Source organism: Pezoporus wallicus, unplaced genomic scaffold (genome assembly GCF_028554395.1).
Source record: "Pezoporus wallicus isolate ANWC-B61680 ecotype Strahan unplaced genomic scaffold, APGP_CSIRO_Pwel_v1 contig_11514, whole genome shotgun sequence".
NCBI classification, from domain to species: domain Eukaryota; kingdom Metazoa; phylum Chordata; class Aves; order Psittaciformes; family Psittacidae; genus Pezoporus; species Pezoporus wallicus.
Window position 1 is genome coordinate 1 of NW_026639617.1, and position 5,012 is coordinate 5,012.

The 5,012-nt window shown below is 61.7% G+C and overlaps 1 pseudogene; it reads left to right on the forward strand.

Moving 5' to 3' along the window:
• The first annotated feature begins 1,933 nt into the window (after positions 1 to 1,933).
• LOC130602395 (shematrin-like protein 2) lies at positions 1,934 to 2,953 on the forward strand (annotated as a pseudogene).
• The last annotated feature ends 2,059 nt before the right edge of the window (positions 2,954 to 5,012 follow it).

A 5,012-nucleotide genomic window follows, 5' to 3' on the forward strand; every position in this document is an offset into this window, starting at 1 on the left:
GAGCTCGGGGCCCAATGGGAGCCAAAGGGGGAGCTCGGGGCCCAATGGGAGCCAATGGGGGAGCTCGGGGCCCAATGGGAGCCAGTGTGGAGCTCAGAGCCCAATGGGAGCCAGTGTGGAGCTCAGAGCCCAATGGGAGCCAACGAGGAGCTTGGAGCCCAAGGGGAGCCAATGGGAGAGCTCGGAGCCCAAGAGGAGCCAATGGGAGAGCTCGGAGCCCAATGGAAGCCAATGGGGGAGCTCAGAGCCCAATGGGGAGCCAGTGGGGGAGCTCAGAGCCCAATGGGGAGCCAGTGGGGAGCTCAGGAACCAGTGGGAGCCAATGGGGAGCTCGGAGCCCAATGGGAGCCAATGGGGAGCTCGGAGCCCAATGGGAGCCAATCGAGAGCTCAGACCTCAGTGGGAACCAATAGGGAGCTCAGGAGCCAATGGGAGCCAATGGGGAGCTGAAAGCCCAATGGGAGCCAATGGGGAGCTCAGGAACCAGTGGGAGCCAATGGGGAGCTGAGAGCCCAATGGGAGCCAATGGGGAGCTTGGAGCTCAATGGGAGCCAATGGGGGTCTCAGAGCCCAGTGAGAGCCAATGGGGGGCTTGGAGCCCAAGAGGAGCCAATGGGGAGCTCAGACCCCACTGGGAGCCAATGGGGAGCTTGGAGCCCTAGGGGAGCCAATGGATGCTGGGAGCCAATGGGGAGCTCAGGAACCAATGGGAGCCAATGGAGAGCTCAGAGCCCAACGGGAGCCAATGGGGGGGTGCTCGGACCCCAGTGGGAGCCAATCGAGAGCTCAGACCCCAGTGGGAGCCAATGGGGAGGCTCGGAGTCCAAGGGCAGCCAATGAGGAGCTCAGAGCCCAATGGGGAGCCAATGGGGAGCTCAGGAACCAATGGGAGCCGATGGGGGGCCTTGGATCCCAATGGGAGCCAATGAGGAGCTCAGAGACCAACGGGAGCCAATGGGGGGGCCTCAGAGACCAATGGGAGCCAATGAGCTCAGAGACCAACGGGAGCCAATGGGGGGGCCTCAGAGCCCAATGGGAGCCAATGGGGGTGCTCAGAGGCCAATGGGGGGGCTCAGAGCCCAATGGGAGCCAATGGGGAGCTCTGGAACCAATGGGAGCCAATGGGGAGCTCTGGAACCAATGGGGAGCCAATGGGGGCTCAGAGCCCAATGGGAGCCAATGGGGGAGCTCGGAGCTCAATGGGAGCCAATGAGGAGCTCAGAGACCAACGGGAGCCAATGGGGGGGCCTCAGAGACCAATGGGAGCCAATGGGGAGCTCTGGAACCAATGGGGAGCCAATGGGGGTGCTCAGAGGCCAATGGGAGCCAATGGGGAGCTCTGGAACCAATGGGAGCCAATGGGGAGCTCTGGAACCAATGGGGAGCCAATGGGGAGCTCTGGAACCAATGGGAGCCAATGGGGAGCTCTGGAACCAATGGGGAGCCAATGGGGAGCTCTGGAACCAGTGGGGAGTCAGTGGGGGCTCAGAGCCCAATGGGAGCCAATGGGGAGCTCAGAGCCCAATGGGAGCCAATGGGGGTGCTCAGAGGCCAATGGGGGGGCTCAGAGCCCAATGGGAGCCAATGGGGAGGTCTGGAACCAATGGGGGCTCAGAGCCCAATGGGACCCCGCTGTTTGTGCCCCCCAAGTGACTCCCCCCCCCCTTTGTGCCCCACAGGTTCCCGCGTGCGGCTGCTGCGTGGGGACGTGGGGGACGCGGGCGCCGTGGGGCGGGCGCTGGACGGGGCCCACGTGGTGCTGCACAGCGCTGCCCTCGTGGATGTGTGGGGCAGGGCCAGCCCCGAGGCCATCGCCAGGGTCAACGTGCAGGGTACGGAGCGGGGCGGCTGTGGGGCGCTATGGGGTGTCTGTGGGGTGCTGTGGGGTGTCTGTGGGGCACTATGGGGCACTATGGGGTGTCTATGGGGCGCTATGGGGCGCTATGGGGTGTCTGTGGGACGCTATGGGGTGCTATGGTTTTGCTATGGGGTGTCTGTGGGGCGCTATGGGGTGTCTGTGGGGCGCTATGGGGCGCTATGGGGTGTCTGGGCCGCTATGGGGTGTCTGTGGGACGCTATGGGGTGCTATGGTTTTGCTATGGGGTGTCTGTGGGGTGTCTGTGGGGCGCTATGGGGTGTTTGTGGGGTGCTATGGGGTGTCTGTGGGGCGCTATGGGGCTTCTGTGGGGCGCCATGGGGTGTCTGTGGGGCGCTATGGGGTGTCTGTGGGACGCTATGGGGTGCTATGGTTTTGCTGTGGGGTGTCTGTGGGGCGCTATGGGGTGCTATGGGGCGCTATGGGGTGTCTGTGGGACGCTGTGGGGTGCTATGGTTTTGCTATGGGGTGTCTGTGGGGCGCTATGGGGTGTCTGTGGGACGCTATGGGGTGTCTGTGGGGCGCTATGGGGTGTCTGTGGGGTACTCTGGAGTGTCTGTGGGGTATCTGTGGGGCGCTATGGGGCATCTATGGGGTATCTATGTAGTACTCTGGAGTGTCTGGTGTATCTGTGGGGCGCTATTAGGTATCTATGGGGTATCTGAGGGCTACTCTGGAGTGTCTGTGGGGTATCTATGGGGTACTCTGGAGTGTCTATGGGGCACTATGGGGTATCTATGGGGCGCTATGGGGTATCTATGGGGTACTCTGGAGTGTCTGTGGGGTGCTAGGGGGTATCTATGGGGTGCTATGGGGCATCTATGGGGTATCTATGGGGTACTCTGGAGTGTCTATGTGGTATCTATGGGGTATCTATGGGGCGCTATGGGGTATCTGTGGGGTATCTGTGGGGTACTCTGGAGTGTCTATGGGGCACTATGGGGTATCTGTGGGGCGCTATGGGGTATCTATGGGGTATCTATGTGGTACTCTGGAGTGTCTATGGGGCACTATGGGGTATCTATCGGGTGCTATGGGGTATCTATGGGGTACTCTGGAGTGTCTGTGGGGCGCTAGGGGGTATCTATGCGGTATTCTAGAGTTTCTGTGGGGCACTATGGGGTATCTGTGGTACTCTGGAGTGTCTATGGGGTGCTGTGGGGTATCTATGGGGCGCTGTGGGGTATCTATGGGGTACTCTGGAGTGTCTATGGGGCACTATGGGGTATCTATGGGGCGCTGTGGGGTATCTATGGGGTACTCTGGAGTGTCTGTGGGGCGCTAGGGTGTATCTGGGGTACTGTGGAGTGTCTATGGGGCGCTATGGAGCATCTATGGGGCGCTATGGACTATCTATGGGGTATCTATGTGGTACTTTGGAGTGTCTACGGGGTATCTATGGGGTATCTGTGGGGTACTCTGGAGTGTCTATGCGGCGCTATGGGGTATCTATGGGGTACTCTGGAGTGTCTATGGGGCACTATGGGGTGTCTATGGGGCACTATGGGGTATCTATGGGGCGCTATGGGGTATCTGTGGGGTACTCTGGAGTGTCTGGTGTATCTGTGGGGCGCTATGGGGTATCTATGGGGTACTCTGGAGTGTCTATGGGGCACTATGGGGTATCTATGGGGCACTATGGTTTTTCTGTGGGGTGCTATGGGGTATTTATCGGTACTATGGTACTCTATGGGTCTCTATAGGTCTCTATGGGGTCTCTATGTGTCTCTATGGGGTCTCTGTGGGTCTCTATGGGGTCTCCATGGATCTCTATGGGGTCTCTTTGGGTCTCTCTCTAGGGGTATCCATGGGGTCTCTATGGGTTTCTATGGGTCCCTATGTGTCTCTATGGGTCCCTATGGGTCTCTATGGGTCCCTATGGGTCTCTATGGGTCTCTATGGGTCTCTATGGGTCTCTATGGGTCCCTATGGGTCTCTATGGGTCCCTATGGGTCTCTATGGGTCTCTATGGGGCGCTGTGTCCCTGACCCCCATCTCCCCCCAGGCACCCGCACCGTCATCGCCGCCTGCCGGGCGCGGGGCGTTCGCTGCCTCATCTACACCAGCAGCATGGAGGTTGTGGGGCCCAACACGCGCGGGGACCCCTTCCTCAGGTGCTGCCCCATAGCGGGACCCCTGCCCCATAGAGGAACCCCTGCCCCACAGCAGGACCCCTGCCCCATAGCGTTCCCCCCCTGCCCCATAGAGGAACCCCTGCCCCATAGCGGGACCCCTGCCCCATAGTGGGACCCCTGCCCCACAGCGGGACCCCTGCCCCATAGCAGGTCCTCCCTACCCCATAGAGGACCCCCTGCCCCACAGCGGGACCCCTGCCCCACAGAGGAACCCCTGCCCTATAGCGGGACCCCTGCCCCACAGCAGGACCCCTGCCCCATAGCGTTCCCCCCCTGCCCCATAGAGGAACCCCTGCCCCATAGCGGGACCCCTGCCCCACAGCGGGACCCCTGCCCTATAGCAGGACCTCCCTACCCCATAGAGGAACCCCTGCCCTATAGCAAGACCCCTGCCCCACAGCAGGACCCCTGCCCCATAGCATTCCCCCCCTGCCCCATAGAGGAACCCCTGCCCCATAGCGGGACCCCTGCCCCACAGCGGGACCCCTGCCCTATAGCAGGATCTCCCTACCCCATAGCAGGACCCCTGCCCCATAGCGTTCCCCCCCTACCCCATAGCAGGACCCCTGCCCCATAGCAGGACCCCTGCCCCATAGCGTTCCCCCCCTACCCCATAGCGTTTTCCCCCTACCCCATAGCAGGAACCCTACCCCATAGCAGGACCTCCCTACCCCATAGCAGGACCCCTGCCCCATAGCGTTCCCCCCCTACCCCATAGCGTTTTCCCCCTACCCCATAGCAGGACCCCTGCCCCATAGCGTTCCCCCCCTACCCCATAGCGTTTTCCCCCTACCCCATAGCAGGACCCCTGCCCCATAGCAGGACCCCTGTTCCCCCCCTACCCCATAGCGTTAGCAGGACCCCTGCCCCATAGCAGGACCTCCCTACCCCATAGCAGGACCCCTGCCCCATAGCAGGACCCCTGCCCCATAGCGTTCCCCCCCTACCCCATAGCGTTTTCCCCCTACCCCATAGCAGGAACCCTACCCCAAGCAGGACCC